Below are 14,956 nucleotides of genomic sequence, written 5' to 3'. Positions count from 1 at the left end.
AAAAGAAGACTCAAATTACTAGAATCAGAAATGAAAGAGAGAGAATGAATGAATTGGGAGATTGGGACTGACATATATACACTAATATGTATAAAATAGATAACTAATAAGAACCTGCTGTATAAATAAATAAATAAAATATAATTCAAAAAATAAAAAATAAATTATATATTAAAAAAAAGAAGAAAACGGGTACATTACTACTGACCCTACGGCAATAAGAAGGACTTTAAAGGAACACTATGAATAACTGTACTACAACAAATTAGATAACCTAGATGGACAAATCCCTAGAAAGACACAAACTATCAAAACTGACTCAAGAAGAAATAGACAATTTGAGTAGACCTATACAAAGTGAAAAAATTTAAAAATCTACCCACAAAGAAAAGCCCAGGCCCAAAAAGCTTCATTTGTAAATTCTACCAAACTTTTAAGGAAGAATATTCTTCACAAACTCTCAAAAAACAGAAGAGGAGTGTGTTAGTTTGCTAGGGTTGCCATAACAAAATACCACAGACTAGGTGACTTAAACAACAGAAATTTATTTCTCACCTTTCTGGAGGCTAGAAGTTCGAAGTCAAGACATCAGTAAGTTTGGTTTCTTCTGAGGCCTCTACCCTGGACTTTAGATAGCAGTCTTCTTGCTATGTCCTCACATGGTCTTTCCTCTGTATGCACACATCCTTAGTGTCCTTCTGCATGTTCTCTTCTTATAAGGACACCAGTCATATTGGATTAGGGCCTACCCTAATAGCCTCATTTTAACTTTGCCTCTTTAAAGACCTTATCTATGACTACAGTAACATTGTGAGGTACTAGGAGTTAGGAATTTAACATATGAACTGGGGGTAGGGGTAGAGGGGTGAGACACAATTCAGCCCATAACAAGAAAGGAACACTCCCCAACTCATCAGGCCATTATTACTATGATACCAAAACCAGACAGAGACCTCGCAGGCAAAGGAAAGTTCAGACCAATATCTTGTGCATGTGGATGCAAAAGCCCTCAACAAAATACTAGCAAACTGAATCCAGCAACATGTAAAAATAATTGTCCGCCATAACCAAGTGGGATTTATCCCAGGAGTGCAAGATTGGTTTAACATCTGAAAATCAATTAATGTAATACATTATATCAATAGAATAAAAAATAGGATTCATGTGACCATTGCAATAGACACAGAAAAAGCATCTGACAAATTCCAGCATGGTTTCATGATAAAAAACACTCAACAAACTAGGGATAGAAGGGGACTCCACAACTTTAGAAAGGGCATCTAAACTTAGGAATAAGTTTAACGTAAGAAGTATAAAGTAGTGTGGTACTGGCACAAGGATAGATATATAGATCAATTAAACAGAATTAAGAGCCCAGAAATAAACACATATATGTATGGTCAACTGATTTTAGACACAAGTACTGAGATTATCCAATGGGGGGAAATAGTCTTTTCAACAAATGGTGCTGGGACAAATGGATTTCCACATACCAAAGAATAAAGTTGGACCACTACTCCTTACCATATATAAAAATCAATTTGAGATGAATCAAAGACCTAAATGTAAGAGCTAAAACTATAACATTCTTAGAAGAAAATATAGGAGTAAAACTTAATGATATTGGATTTGGCAAAGGATTCTTAGATATGACCCCCAAAGCCTCAGCAACAAGGGAAAAAATAGATAAATTTGACTTCCTCAAAATCAAAACCTTTTGTGCTTCAAATGACACAATCAAGAAAATGAAAATACAACCTACAGAATGGGAGAAAGTATTTGCAAACCCTGTATCAATAAGGGACTTGTATCCAGAATATATAAAGAACTCTTACAACTCAATAATAAAGAGACAAATAAAAGAATTTTTAAATGGGCAAAGGATCTGAATAAATATTTCTCCAAGGAAAATAGCCAATAAGCACATGAAAATATATTCAACATCATTAGTCATCAAGGAAATGCAAATCAAAACCACAATGAGATACCATTTAATACTCACTAGGATGGCTAGAATCAAAAAGTCAGATAATAACAAGTGTTGGTAAGGATGTGGAGAAATTGGAACCCTCATATAATGCTAGTGGGATGTGAAATGGAGCAATCACTTTGGAAAACAGCCAGGCAGTTCCACAAATGATTAAACATAGAGTTACTATATGAACCAGCAATTTTACTACTAAGTATAAACTCAAAAGAAATGAACATATGTCCATGCAAATACTTATACACAAATGCTTATAGTAGTATTATAGCCAAGAACAACCCAAATGTCCATCAAATAATGAATATTTAAACAAAACATGTTATATTCATACAATGAAATATTATTCAGTCATGAAAAAGAATACAGTACTGATACATGGCATAATATGGATGAACCTTGAAAAATCCTGCTAATTGTGTGTGTGTGTGTGTGTGTGTGTGTGTGTGTGTGTGTGTGTATAGTTTATATAAACTCTTACAATTAAAAAGAGAAGTGCTTATTATGGAGGCTGTGGAAAAGATATATCAATAGACAATTCCCAGAAGAGGAAGCATAAATGGCTAAAATACCTTTGAGATAACCACTCCTGCCTCCCCTCTATCCCCCCATAGATACTCCCACAGCTTGTTTGGGCTCTAATACTGCATACCAGACAGCCACTCTGCTTGGATGACTATTCTGCCACTATGTGGGGGGCTTTAAGGCTGGATTATCAGGAAGGAAGAGGGGAAGGAAAGAAGGAACATAATTTATTTTTTTAACCATGAATGAATGCTGAATTTAATAAAGTGCTTTTCCTGCATCTAGTTAGCCCTTCTCCAGAGGCAACCTTCCACTTCTTTTAGATGATTATTTTATTTGTGTTTCTAAATAACATGCTTACATTGTTACTTCTTGATTTTTTTAGGTTTGGGTATTTCCTATTGACTTCGTATTATATAAGATGAGACTATAGCTCTCTTATTCCATAAACTCCACTCGATGTTCCCTCCAACCTTTCTAATATCACCATGTTCCCAAGATAGTTATATTCTGATTTTGATTAGATCAATTTTAGTACTTATGCTATTATAATCATACAAATGATAGTCATAGCAAAGTCATGTAAGAACCTATGATTACTTTTCCTTCCCTGCATTACTTTTAGTTTTCCCTGGAGTTAAAAATTGTCTTGTTTTGTTTGGTTTTCTAAGTAATTCAACCCTAGACTCTTTGTCACTTATCCAAAGCTTGCTTCAATTTATTGACACATAAGGTATATAATTAATGTCAGGTTCCTGGAGAAGTGACTTCCAAAGCTGTTGGACATGCTCCATTCTGTGCTGGTTCTCCTCTACACAGAGTACCCAGCTGTCATCCTGGGATCTCCCTTAACCATCAGCCTGGAAATTCCTTTTATCTCCTTTTTATGTTTATCTTCTATATCATGGACTCCATGTCTTTCTCTTTCTTGGTTTGTTCCCTCATTATGCTTCAGCAGCATCCCACCATAGTTTCCTGAAAATGAGTGAGAATTTACAGTCTGTAAATGTCTTTATTATCTTCATTCTGGGCATAGACATTCTAGACTGGGAATATGTTTTTTTCAGAATGAGGAAAGCATTTCTCCCATTGTCTTCTATCAGTTTTGCTACTGAATCATCCAAAGACATTTTCATTCCTATTTTTATATGTGAACTTTTCCCCCACTCCCCTCTCTGGAGTTGTGATCGTTAATTTTGTGTGTCAATTTCACTGGGCTAAGGGAAGCCCAGATAGCTGGCAAAACATGATTTCTGGGTGTGTCTGTGAGAATGTTTCTAAAAGAGATAAGCATTTGAATTGGTAGATTCAGTAAAGAAGAGTGGTGGGCATCATCCAATCTTTTGAGGACCTGAATAGAACAAAAAGGCGGAGGAAGAATGAGTTCTATCTCTTCCTTAGCTGGGATGTCCATCTTCTCCTGCTCTCAAACATTGGTGTTCCCAGTTCTTGGGCCTTCAGACTTGGACTGGGACTTACACCACCGGCTTTCCTAGGCCTCTAGCTTGCAGATCATGGGACGAAGATTCCATAACCAATGAGCCGATCCCTCATAATAAATCTTTCTTTAAATCTCTTTATACCCTATTAGTTCTATTTCTCTGGAGAACCCCGACTAATATAAGACGTGTGTAGCATCTTCTCACTGTTCTTAGTATTCTGAAATTTCACAGTATATGCTGTACATCCACAATTTGCATTCACTGTGCTAGGCACTCGGTCTTCAATCTGGAAATACATCCTTCAGTTCTAGAAGACTTTAAGCATTCAGCTGGTGATTTGTCCTACCCATTTTTCTCTGTTTCTTTTCCCTTTCCTCTTTCTTGCTTTCTTTCTTCCTTCCTTCCTTCCTTTCTTTCTTTCTTTCTTTCTTTCTTTCTTTCTTTCTTTCTTTCTTTCTTTCTTTCTTTCTATTGTCCCTCCTTAACTTGCTCTGCATTTTTTGTCTATTTTCTCCTTTTTTCTTTGTCCTTTACCTCTACTTTTTAGGACACTTCTATTTTTCTAACCCTTCTATTGAGGTTTTCTTTTCTTTTTTTAATCCCAGAGTTAGGAATTATAATGAAGTTAGGGCTCCTTGAATTTTTTAAAACTGTGAAATGTAAAAGAATTCAGAAAAGTGTATGAAACAAATACACACATTAATAAAGAATTATAAATCAAACATCCATGTAACCACCACCCAAGGCACAAAACAGAAACATCTCAGAGGTCCCCTGTGTGTCCCTCCCTGATCATAACCCACTTCCTCCCCCTAGAGGTAACCACTATCCCAACTTTGGAGATAATGATTTTCTTGACTTTATAAGTTTTACAACTTACATATGCATCTCTAAACAGTATAGCTTAGTTTTGACTATTTTTGCACTCTATATGAATGAAAATAAACTGTATTCTTTTGTGCCTTCCTTTTTATGCTCAACATTATGTTCATTGAGATTTATTGTGCTGTATGTCTGTATAGTTAATTGATTTTCATTGCTGTATACTACAAAATTCTTAGAAGAAAATCTTTGAAATTTGGGGGTAGGCAGAGGATTCTTAGGACATAAAAAAGCACAAATCATAAAAGAAAACATTTACAAATTGGTATCCATCAAAAATCTGTTCTTCAAAAGACCCTCATTAAAAAAATAAAAAATAGGACTTCCCTGGTGGTCCAGTGTTTACAACTCTGCGCTTCTACTGCAGAGGGTGGGTTCCATCTCTTGTTGGGAAACTAAGATCCCACATGTTGCTCAGTGCAGCCAAAAAATAAAAAGAAATAAAAATTTAAAAATAAAAAATAAAATTCCTGTCCATAAAAAAAAAAGACCCTCATTAAGAAAATGAGGGTGACGCAAGAGGGAAGAGATATGGGAACATATGTATATGTGTAACTGATTCACTTTGTTGTAAAGGAGAAACTAACACACTATTGTAAAACAGTTATACTCAAAGATGTTTAAAAAAAAAAAAGAAAGAAAATGAAAAGGCAGGCCATAGACTAGGGAAATATATTTTCAATAGATATCTCTCAAAGGACATAAAGCTTCGATATATGAAGAATTCTTACTCTGAATAATAAAACAAATGACCCATTTTTAAAATGGGCAAAAGAGGGGACTTCTCTGGTGGTCCAATGGGTAAGACTCCACGCTCCCAATGCAGGGGGTCCAGGTTTGATCCCTGGTTGGGGAACTAGACCCCACATTCATGCTGCAACTAAAAAGCCCATATGCCACAACTAAACATGCTGAACGAAGATCCTGCATGCTGCAACTAAGACCTGGTGCAGCCAATAAATAAATATTTTAAAATAATAAAATAAATGGGCAAAAGATTTGAACAGACAACTCACAAAATAGGATACACAATGGCCAATAAGTACATGAAATCTATTCAATATCATTAGTTATCAGGGAAATAAAAATTAAAAGCCTACAGGAATGGCTAAAATCAAAACAGTGGACAATACAAAGAATCAGTGAGAATGTGAAATAACAACTCTAATACATTGCTGGCAGAAATGTAACATAATACAACTTGGAAACCAGTTTGGCTATTTGCTATAAAGTACACTTAGCATATAACCAAGCAAAAGCACTCTTAAGTCCTTTAGTCTTAACTAAACCTGTGCTCCACAACTACTGAGCCTAAGCTCTAGAGCCCGTGAGCCACAACTACTGAAGCCCACATGCCTAGAACCCATGCTCCTCAACAGGAGAAGCCACAACAATGAGAAGCCTGTGCACCACAACGAAGAGTAGCCCCCACTCGCTGCAACTAGAGCAAGCCCGTGCACAGCAATGAAGACCCAACGCAGCCAAAAAAACCCGAAAAACAAAACTTACTTTTCTAATCTTAAAAAAACAAAATCCAAATTGTCACTGTTTGCAGATGACATGATACTATGCATGGAAAATCCTAAAAATGCCACCAGAAAAACTACTAGACCTAATCAATGAATTTGGTAAAATTGCAGGATACAAAGTTAATGTGCAGAAATCTTTTGCATTCCTATACACTAACAATGAAAGATCAGAAAGAGAAATTAAGGAAACAATCCCATTTACCATCGCAATAAAAAAATAAAATACCTAGGAATAAACCTACCCAAGGAGGCAAAAGACCTGTACTCAGAAAACTATAAAAAAATGATGAAAGAATCAAGGATGACACAAACAGATGGAGAAATATACCATGTTCTTGGATTGGAAGAATCAGTATTGTGAAAATGACTTTATTACCCAAAGCAATCTACAAATTCAATGCAATCCCTATCAAATTACCAATGGCATTTTTCACAAAATTATAACACAAAATTTTACAATTTATATGGAAACAAAAAAGACCCCAAATAGCTAAAGCAATCTTGAGAAAGAAAAACAGAGCTGGAGGAATCAGGCTCCCTGACTTCAGACTATACCAGAAAGCTACTGTAATCAAGACAGTGTGGTACTGGCACAAAAACAGACATATAGATCAATGGAACAGGATAGAAAGCCCAGAGATAAACTCATGCACCTATGGTCACCTAATCTACGACAAAGGAGGCAAGGATATACAATGGAGAAAAGACAGTTTCTTCAATAAGTGGTTCTGGGAAAACTGGACAGCTACATGCAAAAGAATTAAATTAGAACACTCCCTACACCATACACAAAAATAAACTCAAAATGGATTAAAGACCTAAATGTAAGACCAGACACTATAAAACTCTGAGAGGAAAACGTAGGAAGAACACTCTTTGACATAAATCACAGCAAGATCTTTTTTGACCCACGTCCTAGAGTAACAGAAATAAAACCAAAAATAAACAAATAGGACCTAATTAAACTTAAAACTTTTGCACAGCAAAGAAAACTGTAAATAAGACAAAAAGACCACTCTCAGAATGGGAGAAAATATTTTCAAATGAAGAAACTGACAAGGGATTAATCTCCAAAATACACAAACAGCTCATGCAGCTCAATATCTTAAAAAAAATAACCCAGTCAAAAAATGGGCAGAAGACCTAAATAGACATTTCTCCAAAGAAGACATACAGATGGTCAAGAGGCACAGGAAAAGATGCTCAATACCACTAATTATTAGAGAAATGCAAATCAAAACTACAATGAGGTATCACCTCACACCAGTCAGAATGGCCATCATCAAAAAAATCTACAAACAATAAATGCTGGAGAGGGTGTGGAGAAAAGGGAACCCTCTTGCACTGTTGGTGGGAATGTAAATTGATACAGTTACTATGGAGAACAGTATGGAGGTTCCTTAAAACCTAACAATAGAACTACCATATGACCTAGCAATCCCACTACTGGGCATATACCCTGAGAAAACCATAATTCAAAAAGAGTCATGTACCACAATGCTTATTGCAGCTCTATTTACAATAGCTAGAACATGGAAGCAACCTAAGTGCCCACTGACAGATGAATGGATAAAGAAGATGTGACACATATATACAAAGGAATATTACTCAGCCATAAAAAGGAATGAAATCAGGTCATTTGTAGAGATGTGGATGGACCTAGAGTCTGTCATACAGAGTGAAGTAAGTCAGAAAGAGAAAAACAAATATATATTGACACATATATGTGGAATCTAGAAAAATGGTACAGATGAACCTATTTGCAGGGCAGGAATAGAGACACAGACGTAGAGAACAGATGTGTGGACACAGAGGGGGGAGGGGGGAAGGGGAATTGGGATGAATTGGGAGATTGGGATTGACATATATACACTTTCATGTATAAAACAGATAGCTAGTGGAAACCTGCTGTATAGCCCTGGGAGCTCAGCTCGGTGCTCTGTGGTGACTTAGCTGGGTGGGAGGGAGGTCCAAGAAGGAGGGGATATATGCATACATATAGCTGATTCGCTTTGTTGTACAGGAGAAACTAACACAACATTATAAATCAACCATACCCCAATTTAAAAAAATCTGATGGTTATGTTTTTATTTCCTCAGTTACTCTTTTATTTCCTTTTTAAAGGATTGATTTTAGGTGGTTAGGCAAAAGAGGAATTTATAGTCCTCATAAGAACTGATTTTAAAAATTTTTAAGTAAGTAAAATTACTTTAAACATGTTCAATTCTGTTCAGCAAATATTTATTGAGGGTTTCCTTTTCACAAAGCACTGTGAAAGAAAAGTAGTGTAATTGTGTATAAAGAGTTTCAATGAGAATTATACTCATTATAAGAATTGTGATAAAGTCTTTGTTAAAAAACAGAAGTAATGAATAGACGTTTTTTCAAAGAAGTCATACAGATGGCCCACAGGTTCATGAAAAGATACTCAACATCACTAATCATCAGGGTAATGAAAATCAGACAATGAGATATCACCTCACACTTGTTAGAATGGCTATTATCAAAAACAAACAAACAAAAAACCAAGAAATAACAAGTGTTGTCAAGGATGGAGAGAAAAGGGAACCCTCATACACAGATGGTGGGAATGTAAGTTGGTGCAGCCACTATGGAAAACAGTGTGGAGGTTCCTCAAAAATTTTTAAATAGAAATACTCTATCATCTTGCAATTCTACTTCTGGATATTTATCCAAAGAAAACAAAAACACTAACTTGAAAAGATATCTGCACCCCCATGTTCATTGCAGCATTATTTGCAATAGCCAAGATATAGAAATAATATGTGTCCATTGACAGATGAATAAATAAAGAAAATGTGGTATGTATATGTACAATGGAACATTAGTCAGTCATAAAAAAGAATGAAATCTTGCCATTTGTGACAATAGAAATGGATCTTGAGGGTTTTATGCTAAGTGAAATAAGTCAGACACAGAAAGACAAATACCATGTGATCTCATTTACATGTGCAATCCAAAAGTACAAAGTTCTGAGCAATTTATAGGAGGGAAAGATCATTATCAAGAATCAAGACTCACTGACAAATTGCAATATCAGATTTATAGTCTTAGGGAAAAAAAAAGTTTGGTTGGAAAAATATACTGCATGTGGACAAAATGTCTCTCGTGCCTGCCAGGTAGAGAATAGACCTACTATTAGTAATGATAATCCTGCACCCGTATGTAAGTACTAAGAGGAGGGAAATTCGTCTGTTTTGTTCATTGATGTATACTTTGTTCCATAAAGATCCCTGGTACCTAGGAGGTGCTCACTAAATATTTAAGTGAATGAATAAAATTCGAAGAAAAGGAGCTGAGATGTCTCTTTTCTAGTTGTTAACTCCCTGAAGCTTCTTGACTTGGACTTTGGAGGAAGGTTGGGCAAGCATGCCTTATTTGCATGCAGGGGTTATGTTCCTTGTAATCTTGAGAAAACAAAACAAAAAATGACCAATGTATTGAATGAGAAATATTTATTGCATGCAACAGCCATAGGGTAATTGGTTGGTTGCATTTAGCAGAAACTAGTCGTGACCTCTGATGGTTAGTATTTTTACTACCAACTCATCAGCAAGTAGGGGAAGGTCACATAGCATGTGTCAGAAAGCTTAGGCATAGCTCAGTTCTAACATCCTCGCCAAGGGATTGGGGAAATGCCTCCCAGTCCTGGAATATATGCCCAGGTTTCTATCACAGGCCTTTTGTAAATGATCTCAGTTTTCTTCTAGGCAATTGGAACCAATGAAGCCTCTTAGACACTGGAAAATATGTGACCTTCTCCAATCCTTCATTCCCACTAACCCTTTATTGATTCATAGATAAGGTGTTAATCTGTGACTAATCACCTCTATTACCTCACTTGTATATTTAGATCTCTAATTTTGTTTTTTTAATATAAACTTTAAAAAGTACATTTATTTATTTTATTCATTTATTTTTGACTGCGTTGGGTCTTCATTGCTTTCTCTAGTTGCAGCGAGTGGGGCCTACTCTTTGTTCCGGTGCATGGGCTTCTCATTGTGGTGGCTTCTCTTCTTGCAGAGCACAGGCTCTAGGCACGTGGGCTTCAGTAGTTATGGTGCACAGGCTCAGTAGCTGTGGCGCACGGGCTTAGTTGCTCTCCGGCATGTGGGATCTTCCTGGACCAGGGCTGAAACCCGTGTCCCCTGAATTGGCAGGTGGATTCTTAACCACTGTGCCACCAGGGAAGCCCTAGATCTTTAATTTTGAATTCATTCATTCAACAGACACTGCCTAAACACCTATCACAAAGGTACAGTCCCTGTCTTCAAGGAGACCATGATTTAATGAGGGAGTCAGACATTGAGTGAATAATTAAGACACATTATGATTAGTGCTATAATAGAAACATGTTTAAGGTTTAAGGCTGTAAAAAATTTCTTTCATTTACTTATAAATATAGAAATTGATTTATTAGAATTATAATTGCTGATAAACCCAGGCCAAATATAAGGGAGCATTTATAAGCCATGAATGAAGGAATTAATACCTTGAGTTTAATCTCTGTATTGTTTTTTTAAAAATATTTATTTATTTATTTATTATATTTATTTTGGCTGTGCCGGGTCTTAGTTGCAGCACGCGGGATCTTCGTTGCGGCATGTTTAGTTGTGGCATGCGAGATCTTTAGTTGTGGCATGCATGTGGGATCTAGATCCTCGACCAGGGATTGAACCCAGGCCCCCTGCATTGGGAGTGTGGAGTCTTACCCACTGGACCACCAGGGAAGTCTCCCTGTATTATTAAATACATGAATTGTGACATGTTTCCTCGTTAGAACTTATTTAGCATCTACAGATATGGTTTTAATTTTTAATTATGTTGCACTAAAAATCCTGGTCTAAATATAAGATCTAATTTTAAACTTTTCTATCCGTATTAAACCCTCATGCTACTATCACATGGGATTCCCAGGTCCAGGTGATACCACTGCCTGTGAACCTGATTCTTCCTCAGTAAGATGATTCCATCTGTGTTGATACAGGGACTTTTTATTTTTAGGACAGCTATTGCCATGGTTACTGTGAACCACAGAGTTGGCCTTCAGTACTATGTCCCTGAACAGTATTTCCCACGAAATTTTATAGCAAGAGAATAAATGAAATAAAATATATCATACATATAACACAAGAAGAGCTATAATCACAAAACATTCACTTAACTGTGTCATACATTCACTTAAGTGTGTCATTCATTAAAATGTGTAATGCAAAGATTTTTTAAAATCCCTTTGCTCTTCTACAATAAGGTAAAAAAGTCTGACCAATGTATTTAAAATAAGAACATTTAGAAAGATGTTTGGTTAATTATTAAGTCAGCAGGAAAAGGCAAGTTAAATGCTGTTATTATTTCCAAATTCAGTTTGGGAACAGAGCAATTAAAATTAAAGTAGGTGGAGGGCTTCCCTGGTGGCGCAGTGGTTGAGAATCCGCCTGCCAATGCCCCAGTCTGGGAAGATCCCACATGCCGCAGAGCGGCTGGGCCCGTGAGCCATGGCCGCGGAGCCTGCGCTCCGCAATGGGAGAGGCCACAACAGTGAGAGGCCCACCTAGCACAAAAAAAAAAAAAAAAAAAAAAAAGTGGAACATTTGCATGGGGTATTAAATGCTTTATTTATAAGATTTAATTAATAATTTACAAATATTCTAATTGGTAAAAATCTAAATGTAAAATATTTCTTTCCAGTCATAATTTGCTTTGCAGGGCGCTCTTTGGAACATTATTAAGAATTATTCTTTCAGTTTTAAAACACAAAATGAAAATATATGACTTTTCCAAATGGCACAAAATCTTCTGATTTACATCATAAATGTACTTAGTGTTCTTATTTTGCAATGGATTTCCAGAAACATAAGTCTTTAGCAATCCTTTTTAGGTACTTTTGTAACTTGGGGCCACATTTCAAAAGAGTTGGTTTTTTTTTTTTTTTTTTTAATTTTTTTAATGTGAGATTCAACAGAAAAATATACAGATCTTGAGACAAGGAATTTTGCTATTGTTGTTTTTAAATAGCTAAAGCCAGTTTTAAATTTTTATATGTGTCAAAGTTAATTCAATCTAATACAATATATGGCATTTAATAATTTAATGAGTTAAGCATTTTGAATATTATATTTATAATATACGATAAATGTAATATATAAAAATAAAGTATATAATATATATTTATATGTAACATAATGTGTTAAAATAACACTCTGCAATAGATCCTTTTCAATATGATTATTGGCAGGCAATGCAATTTCCATTGTGTGGTCTATTTTCTGAGTTCCTGAAGCTGATTTTCTGACCCAAAACAAAAATGAAAACAAAAGCAAAAAAACCACCCCATTTCTCTCTGCTAACTGATATTGAGGTAAATTAGGACTCCAGTGGACGATTCTACTCTCAACAGTATAGCTGTTTAATTTGAATACCTTGAAATTCTAGAGATTCTGAGGACCCATGAGGATTATATCAAATTTTGAAACTCATGTTGCCAGCTGAGTGAGAGGCCATCATGAAATAACATTTAATTTTTGTAGCTAAACTACCTGGGTTTTATATTATAAACTATACATTTTAAAAAAAACTTAAAAAATCTGATTAGTCCTCTGAAAGCTATTTTTTAATGACAGCTGAATACTCTGAGGAGAAAGTACATTAAATCCCCATCTTTGTCTTAACATTTTATATGTAATATGTAAATATTAACATCGACATTAAGAATACACAAATATAGAAATTAAGGGTAACACAAAGATTAAACACAATTTTTTAAAGTGTTGAATTCAGTGGTTATTATTATATTCACAGATATGTGTACCATCACTACAGTCAATTTTAGTAATTTTTTTGGCCTTACCACACGGCATGTGGGAATTTTAGTTCTCAGACCAGGGACGGAACCCAGGCCCCCTGCAGAGGAAGCACAGAGCCTTAACAACTGGATCACCAGGGAAGTCCCCAATTTTAGTAATTTTTGTCAAACATAATTTTAAATGTTTTCCTAATCATGAAGACTACATGGGGACTTCCCTGGTGGTCCAGAGGTTAAGACTCCGCACTCCCAATGCTGGGGGCCTGGGTTTGATTCCTGGTCAGGGAACTAGATCCCGCATGCCACAACTAACAGCCAGCATGCCAGCAACTAAAGATTCCACATGCCACAACTAAAGATCCTGCATTATGCAACAAACATCCCGCACGTGATAATGAAGATCCCGTGTGCCTCAGCTAAGACCCGACATAGCCAAATAAATAAATAAATATTTTCTTAAAAGGACTACATGCCATCATTAGTTAATATATCAGATTTATATACTCTTAGGGCAAGGTTTATTGCACTAACAGTGGGTCCAATCCATATTTTGATCTTTTATTTTTTGGTTGTCTTTTTTTTCATGGTTAGCTCATTGTAATTTACCCGGTAATGTTGCTGATGAAGAGTTCATAACTTATTTTCTTGTTGTTTGCTTGTTCATGCATATCATTATTAGCAGCTTCTTTGTAAAAAATCTTTTTAAGGCACTTACCCACTTCACGAAGTTTAGTTTAGTAAAACTAGCAGATAATAAATTCCAGGAACCAAGTACATATAAAGTACAATCTGTAGCAATCCATTGAAAAGTCCCTTTGTTCTCCCCTTTGGAGGGCGGAACTCCCACTTTCCCCTCAGGATACCTTAGTTACCAACAATTCTATGTGATCACTTGGTAGCCACCAAATAAGGGAAAACCCCACTGTCTGTACGTTAAACATTAGCAAAATTGAATTCGTTTTTATTAAACATGAAAATAAATGTTTAAATTTCTTCTCTTCTCACATCAATGCATAGTCTCGTACATCCCATGAGTTGTGTGTATCCCATTTGGGGAACTACCATGTTAGAAATTGTCTATCTAGGGCTTCGCTTCCCTGATGGTGCAGTGGTTGAGAGTCCGCCTGCCGATGCAGGGGACACGGGTTCGTGCCCCGGTCCGGGAAGATCTCACATGCCACGGAGCAGCTGGGCCCGTGAGCCATGGTCGCTGAGCCTGCGCTTCCGGAGCCTGTGCTCTGCAACGGGAGAGGCCACGGCAGTAAGAGACCTGCGTACTGGAAAAAAAAAAAAAAAGTCTGTCTATTCTCTGATACCCAAATTTTTAAAAAGAAAAATGACAAATATGATCAGTGATAGGAAAGAGAAAGAGAATGAAGGGTAAGACTCAATTTATTTCTACCGGAATAGCTTTATCTAGTCCCTAACCAAGCAAGCCTTGCCAATGTCCTCTCTCTCCAAACTTAAACAAATTTATGTTAATATGTAGACTGACTGTTAAAACCCAATGTAAAGTACTTTCCTTTTCACAGTATCATTAAGGTCTATATTTGATTGAAGCAGCGAGTGGATGATTGTAAATACATCCTATTGTGCAAGTTCTGTTTGTCTCTGCTGCTTCCATCAGGTCCGTAATCCTACAACTCCTTCTTTTCCTTTTTAATTTTCTTCTAATTTGTTTCTTCCATCATATTAATTGCCCACTTGGATAAATTCTTATTCTTTCCATGGTTTTGTCTTTATACAGTTTCTGCGCCAACTTGTCCCTCC

This window comes from Kogia breviceps, chromosome 2 (assembly GCF_026419965.1).
Source record: "Kogia breviceps isolate mKogBre1 chromosome 2, mKogBre1 haplotype 1, whole genome shotgun sequence".
Taxonomy (NCBI): Eukaryota; Metazoa; Chordata; class Mammalia; order Artiodactyla; family Physeteridae; genus Kogia; species Kogia breviceps.
This window is presented reverse-complemented; position numbering follows the sequence as displayed.